Below are 19642 nucleotides of genomic sequence, written 5' to 3' on the forward strand. Positions count from 1 at the left end.
GATTTAAAAATAAACATATTGAGAAAGCCAAACAACTTCAAACCATACATATGCATAGACCGCATTCGACAAGATGAAGCAAAGGCTCTTGGATATCAGGGGAAGAAACAAATAAATAACATGTTGAAATCTTTTGAAACTTTGCAAAAATAATTAACAATGTTGTTTTCCTGTCACAAGTTGGACCCAAAGAAGAAGTCCATGTTTTTGAACAAACGCCTAATTAAAAATTTTGGACTGCCTAGCTCAGACACTGCTTGAAAATGTGGGCTAAAACATATGTATGGAAACAAATACTGTACAAACAAGTTATTGAACATTAATGTTTTGTTCCTTTAAATTGGCCTGGTACAGAGTAGCAACAATACACATTCTCAACCATTATTTCTGTCTGCCTCACGATCATAACAAAAGAGGGTTTGTACACTTCACTTAATTTTTCCTTTACACACCGCCTTCTATAATTTTGCTTTATAAATAATGGGAACTCATTATAACCCCAAAATGTTCTTTATTCTCCAACCAAATCCTTATTATCAAGTTGTCAGGGGTCTAATTTAATTTCCTCCATTGATGAATGTGAAGTCATTGGGGTGGGAGGAACGGAAGCTATTTTGATACTTCATTCAATGATAATTCCTCTGGGGAACTAAGACTACAAAGTGGTAACGCTAATAGCCGTCTGTCCCGTTGATCACACAAACAGAAAATGAATGCTGCTGTAATTTATTAGAATGTGGTTGGGGATAGGTGTGGGCGGAGAGGAATACTGTTTTTCTCAGGACATTTGCGTGAATCCCTGTCCATCTTGTGGTATTTGCAATAGTCTCTATCACTATCCTGTGAGGATTTGACAGGGCTCAATGACATTTTAAATAAATGTCTGCCAATCCACTATGACTCAGCAGTGAGACCCACTACACATCAATGAAGATTACTTGAAAAGGGTCAAGTAATCTTTATTGCCGTGTCCAAAAACTCTGCCATGATATACACTTGCTAGTCAGTTGCCTGCTTTGTATACTGAATTTGAAAATGGTTTAGTAGTCTGCTTTTTAACATACTAAGTATACCAAAAATGCCAAGATGGCTGTGGAAAAATGTTCAGTTTTCTGTGTTTGATTGAATAGATATTTCCTACATGTAGTAGTGTGAGAGGCCATTCATTGTGCTGGTGATGATGATCTAATGATGGTATAACCAATCACTGTAAACAATGGGATGTTAGATAATATCACTACAATATTAACAATATGAACAAATTAGTGTCCTGAATGTAGTATGTTGATTTTAGGGTTAAAATTATTATTTTTTTAACATACTGTAGACTGTATAATACACTACACTTTTATGGATAGTGCTTATTACGGATTAAACAACAGTTAGTTCCGGTCGAGGAATTTGATTGGACATGAGGCATTCCATGAGTGCTGATATACAGTATGGATGAATTTGACCTTAATTATGAACGGTCGTCAGAGGAGGACGATTGAGAAGAAAGTAAGAAATGTGTCTGTGCAAACCTCAAAGTAGCTAGCTAGCCTGCAGTCGGGAAACAGTTTATGTGTTGCTTGGAAACACTTGTTAGTGGAATCCTGAGGGAACTGTTTTTCTTAGTGGAGACAAATAAAAGACAAAATAATCGGTTGTCTGAAATTACTTGATAATTAGCTTTGTTTAAAGAACTGTTGTATAAAAGCAATATCACACTCCAGGTCGTGTTGTTGCTTAATCAGAACCTTGGATAGTGACAGGCAAGGTGAGTTCACGTTCACTTTTCATTAGCAGCTGCTTCAGGTTTAGAGATGAGACACACCTGCCTATCGCTACTTGTTAACCCCCATGCATGGAAGACAAATTGTCTCTCATCAACCTTTTGTCCACCAAGACATTTAGTCTGACACACTCTCACATTTAACACGTTTTTAGTGCTTGAGGTGCTCACATTTTAAGATTCTGTGAAGACTGAGAATCATGCAGCATCACACATTAAAAGGAGGATTTTTCAGAGATTTGGTAGTAGTTCCTTGCTTGCATCATGCAGGTTTTCAGTGCAAGTGAAGGATTATACAGGCTCAAAACACTGATAATGGACTATTATGTTTGAGTGTGAATGAAGCTACAACATATCCCTCCTCCACACACACACATACAACAAACTACACATACACAACAAGCAGAGAGCGAGATAAAGAGAGATAAACTCTCGTTCTCTCCACAGCTCCACCAGTTTCTCCTCCAGTTTGATGGTCCAACAGAACCGGGACTTGCGCCTCCCTGCCGGCATCACCATGTTTACTCCATGTCTGTCTGCAGAGCCTTGTCACATGTCACTACCGGTGCTGATGTCAGCCAAAGACAGCGCGCTATTGGCTGTTGACAGTGTAGCATTATAAATCGCATCGTTGACCATTATACACCTTTTGAGCTAAAACTAAAGACTTAAGATAATATTACACGTTTGATTTTGTTGTAACGATCAAGATGAGAAAAAGACTGCAAGACGGCTCCGACTGAGTTTTCCACCTAACGATTGTGGTGACAGGAGCGCGCAGCAACTGCCGTGATTTTATTCCGACTTTTTCCGAAAACTTTCATCAAAATATCATCTAAGGTCAGCATTAGTCTCCAGGCACACATGAGGATTATCGGGCCAATCAACACCATATTTGGACATCATGGCAATCAGGAGGTGAACCACCAATCTAAGGCTTGGTTGAGACTGATGGTGTGCACAGATTATCGGGTGTGAGGGGATTACAGATTCAATCTTAACCATACCTCACATACTGATCTGAGACACGTTTGGTATTTATACAACCCGACATCTGGATGGGAAGTCTGAAGTGTGTGGGGATCACAGATTCATTCCAAGACTGTCAATAACCAATGAGAACCAACCACCACTTTCTGCTTCTGCGTTTTTTGCACACTTTAGTATTTTATTGTGTTTTAAGGACTTTTTATTGTATTTTTACTGTACTACGTGGCATTGTGTTCTTACTGTTTTTATTGTGCCTTGCTGCAAAAATAATTTCCCCTTGTGGAACAATAAAGACCTGAACCTGAACCTATTAGGAGCACCTCTATAAGAGCCGGGCTCCGTGTGTGCATTTGTTCGTTTGTTTGTGTGTAAAGGCCAATTTATACTTCTGCGCCAAAGAGTCACCGTAGCTACACCGTAGGCCGTTGCAGTGTCGGCTGCCACTGTAGCTTACGTGCACCTCTCCAAAAATGTAACTGCACGTAGGGCGACGCAAGACCACAAGAACCGTGATTGGCCCACTTCGTATTTCCAACGGATAGCGAAGATAACATGGAGCATAGCGATGAGAGACTAGCTGAGGTTCGCAAATATTTGTACAACACCTCATCCACAAATTAGTCCACGCATTAATTAAATATTTTGCCCGGCAATTGTTTTAGTGACAACACTGTGCTACCACAAAACATAGGTGTTTACAGATGGAGTTTTTAAAGTCAACATAGTGTCGCTTGTTCCAATAATGCATGCCCTTTAAAAGTCTTCTAGTGTGTCTCCAGCCTAAGGCAGTGTCCGAAGGTATTGTTGTAGCAAACACCTGAGAACTTGCAGGAATCTACGCTCATAGAAAATATTGATTTGAATTCACAGAAAAGATTTACAAATGTGCAAGTAAATATTTTAATGAATTGAATAGAAGCTGCAAACTTGATATTTGCTCAAATTTATCTTTTTTCTTCATTATATTTGTACAGTACATGTACAACTCGGTGATTACAGCTGACCCAACCAAGCCAAGCCTCTGAACGGGATTCCCCCTCCGATTGTCGGGATGGGTAAATCTGGTGTAAATCGGCCCGATAATCCTCTAGTGTGTCCCCAGCTGCAGAGTTGGCAACTCTTCTCCAGCGGGCAGCTAAGCAAAGCCAGTGCAATAAGCAAATATCAGCCACACAGTGAGAATGGGTGAGATAGCAGGAAAGCTTAGGAGGACTGGCAGATTGTAGCGTATGTTTAACTATGAGACTGGATACTGGATGTATGAACTAATAACTAACCTCTCCTCTTGTTTTGTCTTGGTTCAGAATTAACAAAAACCATGTGGAGAATAGGCTACTTCAGTCCACGAAGAACCTTCAGTGTGTTTGAAATTGTGTGCTATCCACATTTAAAGCCCTTAGAAATTTTACTTCAATATGTTATTCTCAAATTAGTTTTGATGGCATAGTATAATGGCTGTGGAAAAATGGGACCATTGTGGCATAAATTGGTTAATGTGTTGCTTTCAATGTGTTTATTTTATTTGTCCCGGAGTACGAATTGGAATGAAATGTGAGTTAGGTACAAAGATAGAGCCAAAACAGAAAGAGGACTCGCTTTTCTTTTATCGGTGCCTCCCCGGTGTCTTTTTAAAATTTTTGGATGTGCTGCCAACCTCTTTTTGATAACTTCTACTGGATGTGATATTTTTTGGTTTAGCACTCCCTCTTCAAAGAATTCAATTGTTGATGTGCACTTACTACAAATGTGAGTAGCAATATTTATTTCACTACTACGGCTTGTAAGTCATAAAATATCATGAAAGGTTAATCGTGCATCCAGAACAAATGCTGAAAATTGCTGAAAATCTACTTACAGCTGCTAGGGTGTAAGCCTGCTTTTGGTAATTTATGACAGAGACTAGTGACTTGCTAGCTTGCAGTGTGACACAGTTTGCTTTGCTCATGGTAGCTCATACTAGCCACTAGTGTCAGGTTACATACAAATAGGTCAGAATAAATAGTAATAGTTTATAGTAAGTACTAGTAGTAGTAGTTTATACTATTAGTTTGGCAGGGTGTTGCCTTTGGCCCAATGCATGCTGGGATAGGCTCCAGCCCCCCGTGACCCTGAACAGGAATAACTGGTTAAAATCTATCTTTGTATATTTGTTGGATTAAAGTTGCGTGGTGGCCAGCACTACTGGTAAACTGGAGGAACAAAAAGCTCTACAGTGAAGTAAGTGGCAAAATTTTGAACACAATCAATCGTCATGATGGCAAAAACTGGGACAAGAAGGCCCAGGTTGAAAATGACTGGAATTATCCTTTAAACAGTGTCAGTTAATCAGATAATTAGAGTTCCAGCAAATATGCAAGCTTTCTTTTTCTCTTTGGTACTCTAATAATAACTCTAACAATTGAGATGTCTGTTGCAGCTGTTCAGCCTCAGGACAAAGTGATGCTTATTGCACCATTTGTTTATGAGCTCGATAAGCTAATGTGTTTTGATTGGTTTGATAGGCACAGAGCTATAAAATTGCCATTTTTCCATCTGTAATTCATGCATAATTGTCCTTTGGTTTATTTTGCCTAACTAATTATTGTTGGTCAAAGAACAATTTCTAACCCTTCTCATTTCATTTCATTGTCACAGTTCGACTAATCTGTTTTCTTTGTAATACTGAGTAAAGTAAAATGTTAAATTCAATTTCAATACAGTTAATTCACAGTTATGCAATGACTTTCATGGATATTTTTGGTGTTATGCCAATTTTCCAAATTATTATCTACAGACCGTATTTACTGGACCCAATAAAAATAATGCTTTTTGCAGAGATGCCATTGAGCAAATATCCTCACATAGGCTACAACTTCATGGCAAATAAAAAACATACATTTGGAGCATTTTTTTTCTGTTTTCCTTGGACTGGGGAGCACAACAGAAAGGAGGTGAGGAAGGGAACGACAGGGCATGTGCCACTTTCGACTTGAGGAGTGGAGTTTCACTTTGCTCCACTCCAATGTTCTGCTTAAAATACATTAATCTGCAGTTGCTATCTCCGGTATATCAGCCAAAACTTTTGTTGCGGTGTGAACTTGACCAATTGCGGGGGAAGGAGGGTGGGACTAACAATACACTGCATGCCTCAAGGTGAAAAGTTGACATATTATGGCTTTAAGTGGTTCTTTGTACAACTCAAGTGTTCCAGTACAGTGTATTTCATTTATGCATTACCTTTTTTTTCCCCACAGTTTGATGAATGAAACATATCGCTATCACTTCAACATGCATACCACATCTCATACAAAATCTGGGAATGTAAGCATTATGAACAGACCAGGAAGCAGAGCAGTGTGTGTACATACTATTTCCCACCATATAGAACAGTCCACCCCCCTGCACACAGTAATATAACATCATGATGAGACAGATGAACAGTGAAATCTTCCAAACCTTTCAGGGCATTAGATTATTTTAAGTGACTTAATGGTTTATTTATTTATTCAATCATAATAATGTATTATCCTTGGGAGTAATGGAGCTCCAGCGGTCCCTGCCACCCCCTGGGGCAACAGATGTTTCACAGCCCATATGGTGTCTTAATCTCTCTCTTGTGCTCTCACTGTCTCTCTCTGTAATCTCAATATTTGTCTTTCCCATGTGTTGCTTTCCGCCTTTTACAAAGAGTAGTGTAATGTGTCCACTACACCAAATTAGGGTCACGGGAAGTCAGGAGTAATGTGGTAGAAAAGACCTCATAAAGTCTTGATTAATAGGGGTCCTTTCATTTCCTATACTTAGCTGTCCTTGTCATATCTTTGCCTGGTTCTAACCAGACTCGTTGACTTTTTGACCCAAAGAGTCTGGGGATTTTCTTGGATGTTGCCTACAGTGATAGTGTCACTATTGAGGAAGCAAGGGTTGTTGTGATTGTAGCATTGTCTTTCTGATTCGTCTTGTCATTCAGTGATTTGGGCCCCCGGTGTCTGCAATGTGAACAGTGGTTCCCTGACAGCTGATGTCGAGAGAGAGAAAATGTCAACAGTTGATGTTGTTGACAGTTGTTACAGCTGATTCAATTTGTAAAAGTTGATGTAGACTGTGCGGGCAGAACTTGAAAATAAATGGCACTTTACAACGTGTGAAAAAAGGAAGCGATTGCAATGCAGCTTGGGAGGTATGGTGTGATAGTTAATGCAGAGCCAACAAAGTCATGTTTGGTATGTCAACAGTGCTACAGACAGATCCCACGCATACAGAGCTTTTTAGAGCAGTTGCAAAAATGGAAAGCAGTCACTGGTGTTACAACTGAAGAAACTAAAGGCCATCAGATGTGTTTTTGATCCATGTTTTTAGATGTGTGAGTGTTGGAGTCCACACAGATATGGCGCGGGAGCCGGATTGGAGCCAGTCTGTTCTTTTACCACTTCTGGTCTATTTTTTCCAGACCCACTTGCATCTGTGAAGCATGGAAATACACTATTCTGACTATTTTATCCGGGGGTATCTATACACCATAAAGACATAGAAAATATATATATCATATAATCTCCTTATTTATTGCGCCACAATTTCAGTTTCCCAATTGAAACCAATGAAGGAATGTTGACAGCCTTTTTATCTCAAGTTGCTCTGTAGCCTGGGTTATTGTCAGCTCTATGCCCATAAATGAATAGCCTATCTAAAGTAAACTCTATTGTGCCAAGATTTCAGTTTCCAGATTGAAGCCATGCACTGGACATTGGCCTTAATACTCTCAAAAGATGCCGTGAGCCCACTCAATCAAAAGACCGGCAATCTGGCAACCTATAAAGCCTAACACTAAAATGTTGAGCGCATTCTGATTGGAGCACATTGTTCAGCAGGTTTCTAGACCGTCACCTTCTAGCTACAGCTAGATGGGAAGTCTAGCTTGCTAGGTTAGTAGGTCAAATCTTGTTAGAGGGTTCAGAATTCCAGGCAGTGACACAGACAAACAGAAGAAAGAAAAATCAGGCATTAAAATTCTATAGGTGGTTTCAAAATATGAGAACCTGCCTTTGAAACATTCAGTTTAGTCTCACTTGAAATAAGATGAGTCAATAGTCTTTAAAATGCTTTGGTCATTGATAAGGCACAAGGTAGACTTTATTGCCCCTTCAGGATAATTCTATTTAGAGTAAATGTGCAGTAAAAACAGAATGTATAGATAATACAATAATGCAGTAATCTGTTTCATTCTCACAATCAAATAACACCCATACACACACTTTGCCGCAACCCATTCCACACATACGCACGCAAATAACCTGCACACACATTCACTCACACACACTGACCCATATCAGGGCTAGTGTTAAGGTCAAACACCTTTTAAAATACAGTACAAAATACAGAAACTGAAATAATCAAAGGTCGCATACACAAGGGAGCAAATGATTGTACTCTTTCGAAAACAGAAATGAGCTTCAAGGCTGCAGGCTCCTGAGCAAATGTACGGGATGAATGGTCAGATAAAAGTCGTTCAGTGGCATTGTTTTGCATTCACTAATTTCCTCTGTGCAGTAAACCTTTTATTGATCTGTTCTATTCTTATTTGATCTTTCTTCATCTGAGTCTGCATTTAAAGTCTGAAACTGAAACTCTTTTCCTATTTTTGTTAGTGGCCAATTACCGTATATTCAAGCGCTTATATGACTCACTCTCCTATAGAAGAGAGAAGAGAGTTTTGTATGTTACTTTTTCCAAGTGTTTTGTTTTGGCTGATTGTACTCCTATAGTCTGACATGACCTATAGCCTGATGACAAATGTGTGATGCCAGTACAAATTCAGCAAAGATAAGCCAAGTTCAAAGTTCATGCATTCCTTGCTGTCACTGATGCACTTCTCACTGCTAAAGCTGTCTCTCTGTCCTCAGTCCTCATCCTCTTATGGCTGCCCACTGCTTCGACCCCGTGAACCACCAGATGGCTCCTTGCCACCCTTGCTGATCTACAGATTTCTGAGCTGAACCCTTGGGTATCATGACGAGCATCTCTGTCGTCACTATGCATCCTCTGGAGCGGGATCCCTCTGGACACAGTCCCGACCGCCTTACTTTTTCTACTGGAAACGTCTTTAATCTGTCATCACTTCCAACAATATTTCCTACCGTTGTTATGCTGATGACACTCAATCTAACCTTTCCTTTCCCCACATATAACATACAGGTTGAGGCATGCATGCGTGCTTGCCGACTTGACATCTCCGGATAGATGTCTGCCCGTCACCTCAAGCTCAACCTTGACAAGACTGAACTGCTCTTCTTTCATGGCAGGTTCTGCCCTCTGCAAGACCTTTCCATCACCATTGACAACACTACAGTGACCCCTGCCCAGACTGCCAAACGTTTCAGTGTAATTCTTGACAACCAGATGTCATGCGTCAAACATCTGCCATCACAGCTACAACTCATACCTGCATCTTTGTACTCCACAACATTAACCAATTCAGACCTTTTCTCACTCAGGATTCAGCTCCTTGTCCAGGCTTGATCCATCTCCTGTCTAGACTGCCAAGTTCCCTTTGGGCTGGCCTTCCAAGATGCTCTCTTCAGCCCCTACAACTCATCCAGAAAGCAACGGTCTGTTTTCATTTCAACCTACCAAAACTATCCCTACTAAGTCACTCCCCTCCTGCACTCCCTCCGTAAGCCTCCCTGCTCATATCAAATGCAAAATCTTGGTGCTGATATCCAAGGGTACTAAGGGAGCTAGACTCCGATGCAGCACCCCCAGGCAATGGCTCAGCTCTATACTCCAGTCCATGACCTGCACTCTGCTACTACCAGGCACTTAGCACTCCCATCCCTGCAGCAAATGTTCCACCTGGTCTCAACCTAGCTCCCCAGTGGTGAAATAAGCTTCCCATAACACTCAGGACTGCAGGATTGCTCGCCGTCCTCCATGAAAACCCATCTCTAAAAGAAACATTTTACCTCGCCATCATTCCTATCTTTATCTTCTATCTGCACCTGATCTTACTTGTGTGTCATTCGCCTTGCAATGAAACAGGTTTTGCTTCTGTCTCATTTCTGTACTTCATAGGTTTCTATTGTTGATGATCTGTTAGTTTTCTAGGAAATCAGGGATGTTTGTCTTCTGTCTTAAGGAATTTGGAATTTAAGCATCTTACATCTCATAGAGAATAAGAGTTGAAGGATAACACCGGTGTAATTTCATTTTTTCCTATCATTATTATTGCCCGTGAAATTATCTCCAATTTATTTGCCACAGTCAGAAACGAGTACTGTCTGTTCTACTGCAGGTTTGCCAGACCTCCCGGAAATCATAGGCTCCCGTTGTTTTCATAAATATATCAAAAACAGCTCACAGAGACACACTGCTGCCTTATACCTCATATTGAACAACATGTATATTGCACTTTTTCCTAACATGACTTTATCATGCAGCTAATTAATGAGTTTAACGGGGACTATTTTCACGTTTTCCATTACTGCTGGCAGTGAAGAGGCAAAACGAAACTTATGGCCGAGTGGGAGGCAAATACGCCCAATGATCTCTTCACATTCAGCTCTGGCTAATGGAACCATTTTTGATATGATTGCAACTGCAATGATTGTGGCCTTGTAAAGTCATGTTAGGAAAAAATACAATGCACATGTTGTTTAAAATGCTGGATTATGTTAGTCAAGGCAGCAGTATGTCTCTGTGAGCTGTTTTTAATGTATTTTTCAAAACAACAGGAGCCTATGACTTCCAGGAGGTAAAGCAAACCTGCAGAGGAGCAGCTTCTGACTGGCAAATACATTGATGGGTTTAGACTTTTCATGGGGAATAATAGCAATACGAAAAAACTTAAATTACACCAATGTTATCCTTTAACATTCCTCCTATTCTCCTATTCTCTCTGAGATGTAAAATGCCTTTTTCTAAGATATTATAGTTACTTTATTAATTGCAGACATTTCTGGAGATGATTACTTCCACCACGGTGAAACTGTTGCTCCAGCTTGTCATTTATAAGCTGCTTTACACACTCTGAGAAAGAACTGACATACAGTGCTGCCAAGTCTTGAATTGACTGAGATAGGTGATGCACCATGACAAAGTTTACTGTCTGTGTGTCTGTGCATGCAAGCACACTGTCAGCTGATGTGTCATGACGCAGTAAACTAACAGCCAAGGTGATGAGGTGAGGCTTTTGGTTGACACAGGATTATCACTTGGAACCAAACCTCTGTTGAAACAAGTCCAATGTGTCTTATTTGGAAAGAGCCTTCTTTACCACAACCCTGTCTTTTTCCCCTTCTCCTCCTACTTTTGCCTTCCATTTCTCTATGTGTTTTTTAGGATCATGTTCCATTTAGTCTCTGCTACCAGTACAGCTTTAACCTTATTCCTTTTCTCTCATCGCCCGAGGGCAAAAGGTAAATGGAGGATTCTATCAGTCCAAACCCCAATGCTGCAAAAGGCTTTCAACTCTACCAATTTAACCCACACATGGCAGAGCTGTCAAGCTAAGCTGCTGAGCCATGTGAAGGACCAGTGAGGGGGAAGGAAAATACAGACGGCCATTACTGTCTGTTTATGCCAACGGAAGAGGACAAGAGGGAAAAACAGGGTCACTGAGCAGAACTGAAACAAAATTGTGCCTTGATGCAAACAAAGAAAGCCTAAGCAAGAATTGGCTATTATCTAAACCTAATCAGGTGCAATAATTCAGATGTGCATTGACTTGGTGAGTTTGAAGGTGTTATTACAGAGTCCCATCTCGTGCTCATCATATTGTAGCTGCTGGATGTTAGGGGCATCTGCCTGCACAAGATAACACAAACTTGCATTATACATACAGGTGAAGGTAGAACTAGGTTACCTAATTCCAGACCTGGGTCGAAATACATTTTCATTCAAGTATTTGTATGTGAAATTGGGATTCAAATTGTATTCAATAATTTCAAAAATAAACACTATAAAACAATTACTTCTATTTGAAGTAACTGAATAAGTATTGCTGTTTCAAATATTTGAAATTATTTTGAAATACAATCTCTCAAATACTATTTCAAATACAAATATCTTGAAATGCTATGGCCTAAACTTGGTGAAATGTCAAATACATAGCGGCAATTGAGTGTGGCATTTGACAATATTGGGGTGCATCCAAACTTACTGACTGGGTGCACACAATTACATGCACTGTTTATAACACAATTATCGACAATGTGACACATGCAAAGGTTTAATTTTTGCCTGGATCCTGCAAAGCTTATTTTCTGTCCTTTTCCCTTTGTTAGTCGTGCATTAGGCCATGCTTGGAGTGCAGGTCAGATGAATTGAAGACTCTAAATTGGCCCATAGGCATGAGTGGGTCGTATGGTATATCATGTATATAATTTGTGTGTTGTATGGTATATGATGTATATGACGTAGTATATGATGTATAGTATGTGATGTAGTTAATGATGTATAGGATGTATATGATGTGTATATACTGTATATGTACTATGTATATGACATGTACTGTATATGATGCTATGTAAAGCCCTTTGAGACATGCTTGTGATAAAGGGCTATATAAATAAACACGACTAGACTCGACTAGACTAGACTAGACTAGACTCCCATTCTCACAGGAAACTTCTTAACCAAATGCCCACACAACACCAACATTGTGGAACATGGCATTTCCCATCTGTTTTCAATCAATCACCCAAGGGATCTGCCCTTTATATAGTAAGCCACCTCCACATACCATTTTGTGTAGTGTGTGTTTGGAGTTGTTATTGGAATAATCTGTGCATACTAAGCTGCTTTGTGCTTTGACCCCATTTGTCTGAGAACAGCCACTACTGGCTACCGACCACTGCTTGTCTTAGAGCCATAGCTGGCTACCGATCCACACCTGACCTTGTGATACCATGGCACCCACGAGAACCAAGACTGTGTAGCACCACACCATGCCGGAGGAGACTGAAGGAAACGCCAAGGCTGTTTGCAAAACACTGCAGTGAGAGCATATCATGTTCAATGAGCGCTCTCTCCAGTCTGCATGCACATGTAGAACTAGGCTGCCAAAGTAAATAAAATATATATAGTGTATTTTTCTGCATGAAAAAGTATATTTTTATATGTAAATGTGTGTACTAAAGTTTGATGTGTTAAGTTTGTATAATTATATTACTACCCATACATACTTTCCAAAAGTAATACATTTAAAGTAGAATTTCACTATACTTAAGTACAACCTAAAAAACCAGGTATAAATTTTGGTGGTTGCAATTTAACAAAATTTTAATATCACTTCTGACCACTCAACATTATACTTGGTATACTTTCAGAACATGGTTTAGTTGAGTAAGATTTATTTTTAAGTATTATAATTAAGAATACTTCAAAAAGCCTTGATGCAAAACATGCTAAAAGGCATTTACATACAGTATATGGGAAACAGTGTGGTGCATGCAATAGGATGTAATTATCTATACATTATACACATTTTTATTCAAAGACCGCGTCCTACTGTATCTGTGCCACAGCAGGAGACGTCTGCTATAACGAAATACACCTCTACACATCCCCGGCAGCTGAAGAGTACCAGTCTCTTGGCTGATGTCATTGCTGTAAATATGGTGCCCTTAAGTCTTTTGGAAAGTTCCTCATTTAAGTTCTGTGAAAGTTTGGATTCAAGCTACTCTGTGCCAATTTGATGGTCCCTGTCAGGCACCATTCTATCCAGGAAAGAAGACGGAGGACAGCTTCATGTCTCTTCTTGATTCTGCATCATCCGTCTGTGTCACACTTGATCTCTGGTCCGGTTGCCAAATGAAATCCTACCTGAGAATGACGGGGCAATTTCCACTGGATTGGAGTCTACATAGTATTATGCTGGCATGCAAACGTTTCAATGGTTGGCATATGAGAAAATATTGCAAGTGTGGAAACCATATATGAGGAAACCATGAAAAATCTCCAACTAAATCAATACTGTTTGATAATGCAAGTAACAAGGTGGCTGCCTTTGCTCACTTTGAAGATTATACGTCTTATTATACCTCTTCCTTTCTAAGAAGTCTTCACTGATGAGCAAGGGGAAGATCTGCAGCCTGTTAGTCCTGTGATCTGGCTGAAGTTTCCTTTCCCCAGCATGAAAGGTGCTTCGCTCATATGCTGCAGCTTGCCATTAAAGATGGCTTAAAGTCAACTGATCACCTCAAAGTCATCTCAAAAGCCTCAAACATTGTCTCTAACTACCGTAAATCATCATTTGCACAGGATCTCTTTGAAGGAGAGAATTGTCTTCAGCCAGCAACCCTGACAAGATGAAAACTCTCAACTGAAAATTGTTTCGCTCCATTCTCAATGCTGACGATGAAAAGTTGAATGAGTTGGCAATCACAAAGCTTTCCGCCTCAGAAAGGTTTTTACTCGCAGATGCTGTAGATATCTTAACACCCTTTGAAAATGCTGCTGATTGTGTTCAAGATTTGAATATTGTCACCGCTTGTTACATTGTTCCATGTATCAGGACTCACTAACCACCTCACTCATTGGTCCACTAGGTACAATAGCAAGCTTATCAAATCTCTCAAGGAGGCAGCTGAGACACGCCTGGTTGTGTATGAGCAGAAAAATGCTCGAGCAAAGTGCCTCAGTCCCGGACGCTTCAAAGTTCCACGGTGCAGTGTAACAGAAGAGTACTCTGAAAGCAGAAGTCAAAGATCTTGGTACTAAATTCATCACAACAGAGGATGTCCTACCTACTGCTCCAGCTGTTCAGAAATGTCCAATAGACACGCTGTTTGGTTTCATGGACCAACCAAGCACATCCCATGCAGATGGCGCTCTCATAACCAGAGAAATTGAGGAGTACCTCAGCACTCCACGTCTGCTGCCATACATCGATCCACTGTTATTCTGGATGGCACACAGCAATGAATTCCCTCTACTGAGCACACTTGCATCTGAATACTTGCATCTTCAGCAGCTCTGGAGCGTTGTTTTAGCATTGGAGGCCAAGTATTCAGGCCAGAACACTGTTTATTGTCCGATTAAGTTTTTAATTTAATGTTCTTAAAATATAATGCACAAACTGTCCCCCTCAATGAATACATGTAAAGTGTTAACCGATTTATGCCAACTTATGTGAAAGCATTCTCTGGTTTGAATTTTAAAAAGTTAAATGAGACCAATGAAATTTGTTTATGACATGGTAGTAACTGAAGGCATAGAAACAAATGTATTAAGTAATTCTTAATCCTTTGGCTAAACGTAGTGTCTTTCAAATACTTGAAACAAGATATATAAGTAGTTTCAAATCATTGCAAATACTTTCCAAAACATTTACAAATATATTCAAATACAGGCTTTTTAAATATCTATTTTCTATTTACTTTTAGCATTAGTTTGATTAAAAGTAATTGAAATACCATATAGACAAAGGTCTGCCTGATTCCTTTTTTACAAAACATATTGTGGCCTTTCAGTGCCATTCTGGAGCTATTTCTTCTCATTTGTCAATCTAGACCAGGAGACCATGGCCAAATTATGACCATTAGTATGAGGCTAGTGTGCTTACAAGTGTAACTGATTGCATGTAATGGCAGTAATAGCCCTATATGCTCAGTTCGCCTTGTTACATTTATAGTGTTTGTAGTCCACTTCATAGAAAAAAAGTAAGTGTAACAAACAGTCCTCATGAGGTGAAATGGAATTTGGAGTTTGTTCATGATAATTTATCTGACTTTTAAAGTCCCCATGAAATTAACTCACATTACATTTGCTTCCTGGAAATCAGTAAAAATTCATAAAAATTCCAACCAACAAAACCATCACAGATTTTTGAACAATCCCGCCCCTCTGCCTCTCCCATCAAATAAAACTGCCTTTCTCTCCCTAACTGATACTCACTTTAGACTTTTGAATGATCCTTTGCCGCGCTATGTCCCGCCCCAACATCCTGTTTCAACAGGAAATACATCAAACCAAGGAAGTAAGGATGGCGTTTCATGGGATTCATGATGGTGGGGTAACAACTCGTATCGGTCATCTTTTTACTGGGGAAATCTGATTTGACAGTCAAGACTGAGAATATTTATTTCTCTATTAGTATTTCTCTCTGTCACACTCTGCTATGACTAGCTCCCCTCCCTTTGTGAATGGGACTGTATCTGATGCTGCGTTCACGAGAAGTGGGAATTATCATTGGAACATCTTGATGGCTCAAAGCAATGTCTCGGAAGTGCTCATGCATTCAAACTAGTTTGAAGCCGTCCAACAAACTTTTTTGCACTTAACATACATGCAACTTGTGAGTTGTACATTGGAGTTTACGTTTTACAGAAAACCAAACACTGCAATTTCAATCACAAACAAAAATAAGTAGTTTTGTCCTGCTATTGCATTTATTCAGTCATGCAATCTGTCATAATCTGTTTATTGTTTGGATGCTTTATGACAACTAATTAGCCCTATCCTTTGTTTGTTTTCTTTTCTTTCTTTTTTTGGGGGGGCTGCAATGGAAGATTTTTATATTTCAAGCAGTGGGTCAAGTTTCCCATTGCTGAAAGATTACAGTGGCTTGCCTATGTGTAATGTTAATTACATTATCATGCCAACATTAAAATTTCTATTTCATAGCTTGTTAATGTTGATTACCACATGATTTTTTTGTTGATTACCACACGAGTAATCAACAGAGTCAAAATAAGGACACCATAACAAGAAATCTGCATTGCTCTTCATGGCAGTAAATCAAATTGTATCGGATCAAATAAAAAATGAATGCAGTCGTATTGAATTGTTAACCTGCTGAAAGATGTCTTTCCTGTATTGAATTGCTAACTACGTACGTCATTCACATCAAATCTATCCAAGCAGGAGAGATTTGTATCCCTAGTGTGGCGTTGTTGGGCATGCCAATCAAACCACAGTAATCACTTTACTGTCAGTAACATCACTTTGAAAATATCTACCGACTGAAATGAGTTGAGACTGGTCAAAAGAAGGTTTTAGTCACATTAACATACAAAGGATAACGTTACATTCAATTGATTGTAAAGTCATGTCACATTAATCAATCAACAACACTCAACAAGGATGGACATCATGTTGAAAATATCTACCAGCCCACAGGGCAATATGTTAAAGATTCAGTAAATATACTTTTCTAAAATGTTCACCCCTAGCTGAAACTCAGCATCAAAAGCTGGGTCCAAGAAAATATTTGTGTCATGCTCAAATTTTAAGTGGCAAAAAGATATATAGTAAATTGAAATATGGTTGCCCCAAATTAAACTGCACTTTAATCTATGCCAGTTTTTTTCTGCATCTTGTTTCAGCCTGCCTTAAGAAACATTAGAAATGTATCTATGTCTGGTGTCATGCTAGTCTATCTGTTTATCCCAGGTTGTGTTACATTTTAATTTGGTGCCGACCGAATCAGATAGTTGTTTCAGAAGATGACTGAGGCCATGGAGTGGGGGAGACTGATGGACAGGGGAAGAGAGAGAATAAACGATAAACAAAGATACGTTTTTTAGAAAAACTCAGTAAGCCATATGTTTCCGTTTGTAGGGTGCAAATACATATGTATATTGCAACATTATACTTATTAAATATGTATAGTAGTATATGTTATGTAACCCCGGTCATTAATTTGTGTGCTGACCAAATGTCAGAAATGCTGACACTAAAATCACCTCCCATGGACCCGACGTCTGACTGGTCTCAAGCTTGTGAACTCCATAATTTTAATCATAAAGAGAATTCCCTAGCTTCAAAGTCATTGCATTGCTGTTTGATATATATCAAAGCAAGCACAAATGTGTGTGTGTGTGTGTGTGTGTGTGTGTGTGTGTGTGTGTGTGAGAGAGAGAGAGAGAGAGAGTGTGTGTGTGAGTGCGTGTTTTGCATTCCCAAGCCTCAGAACACTTAAGCCTTGACCCTGTATACAGTAGTTGGTTTCTAAATATACAGAAACACCACAAAAAAATGTTGGTCTCAGTAAAACTTTTAGAACAGCTTTCCACTGGCTGTTTTCCCACGGCGGTTGAGTGGCAATATGTTATAGATTACCTGAGTTGGAAACTTGGTAAACATCCAACACAATTGTGGCTGCCTTTTGAATGCCCTGTTGTTTTTTCCTGCTTTGATTTTAGTCCATACTTAACACAACCTTCTTCAACTCTAATAATCAATTTACTACATGGCATGAATGTGAGAATGACTAATTTTCCCACATCCACAGTTATGCCGCAGTATTTGCAACATTTTATCAGGAAGATGCTGGAGAAGGAACCTTGTTGCACCAAAATGTCAGTGGTTCGACTTGGGTCATTTTGACCCCAAACACAAAAGCCTTATAAAACCAGAGAAAATATAAAAGTTTTACACATATTTTCTTTCTCTTTGTTTTGACTGATAACTGAGGGAACTTTCCCATGCAATTTTTGATCTTTAAAAAAACGTTTCCATGCTTTAGGGCCCTAACAGAAGATTTTCTGCCAATGAGGTCCTGTCACAGCTCTTTGAAAGACTATTTTGGTGACTAATTTACTTTTTTCATTATTGACTAACTGCTATGTGTTACTTGCTGATGTTCTGAAGTGTAAACTTGGGTAACACTTTCAATTACAATCATTTTTTGTAGGTTTAAATTGCTGGGGTCAATTTGACCCCAAACCAAAGATGTCTGTTAATTTTATAATAATATATAATATAATAGAAGGATTAAGATTATTTTTTGGCCCAGGCCGTATTCAAACACAGGATATCACGGTTGCATGGTACACACCTTAGCCAACTGAACCACCATGACGCCCCAGCCATCCTGTTCAAAATTTTACCTTTGCCCCATCAGAAGCAAACATTTAATTTTTGCATGATGCTACCACCACCCAAAATAAAACAAAACAAAACAAAAATTAAAGACACTTTAAATACCCCCGCACCTTCTTCCCCCACTATTATAATATGCATACACGCACACACACACACACACACACACACGCACTCACACACACATACACACACAGATACATAAATGAGCATTAGCAAAAAAACCTGTCATGTTTCAGTCACCCCCACTCTAGTTTGGGCACTCAAATTTTTCATATTGCCTCAGGGTGTCTAGGAAAACAAGTTCCGTTAGAGACTGTGTCCAGACGGCCTTCTGACTCTGCAGGAAAGCAGATGGTTTTTAATAATGCGCTGCTCTCAGCTTCATGCCCCCCAGCTAATACCACCACACAAATGCATGCACACACACACACGCACACACACACACACACAAACCTCTAGTCAACTGCCCTTAGAGGCAACATCCTACACAGCATCGCATGCACTGGCCAATGCACAGTCCAGATCCTTCCTTCTGTTCCTTGCTTTTCCTTCACTGTAGTTGTTCTAAGCGGCCCTCCAAACCAAACAAATGCTTTAGAGCTTTATAGTTGCTCGACGAACACACAGAGCCCGACTCTTTTAGAGGTGAGCACCTAAAAAAGGAGTTGCAGGAGTCTTCAGCTTCACTGGTCTGAACCACTGCCCTCAGGCTACCAGAGTATGGAGCGAAATGAAGTTACACTGGGTGCAGACAGCTAATACAACCTTGTTTCTGAACCTCTTACAGAGTCACGTTATTCAATTGGAATCAACTGTTAAAGCACAAGTCGTTTAATTGGTGGAAAAATACATTTTTATGACAGCGAATTACATTAAACAAAGTTGTGTTATTAGTTGCCTTGCCCTGACTTGCCAACTCTTCAAACCAAGCGTTTTGACTGGTAAACATGTGGCTGAGTACATCTAGCAGAGGATGAATGACATCTTCTGTGATGTTTTCATAGGTCCAACATCTGAGCAACTGAAACATTTGTGAGTGGGTGTTTGCTAAACTTGCAGGAAGATAAAGTGATTGCA

Source organism: Centroberyx gerrardi, chromosome 1 (genome assembly GCF_048128805.1).
Source record: "Centroberyx gerrardi isolate f3 chromosome 1, fCenGer3.hap1.cur.20231027, whole genome shotgun sequence".
Lineage (NCBI taxonomy): Eukaryota > Metazoa > Chordata > Actinopteri > Beryciformes > Berycidae > Centroberyx > Centroberyx gerrardi.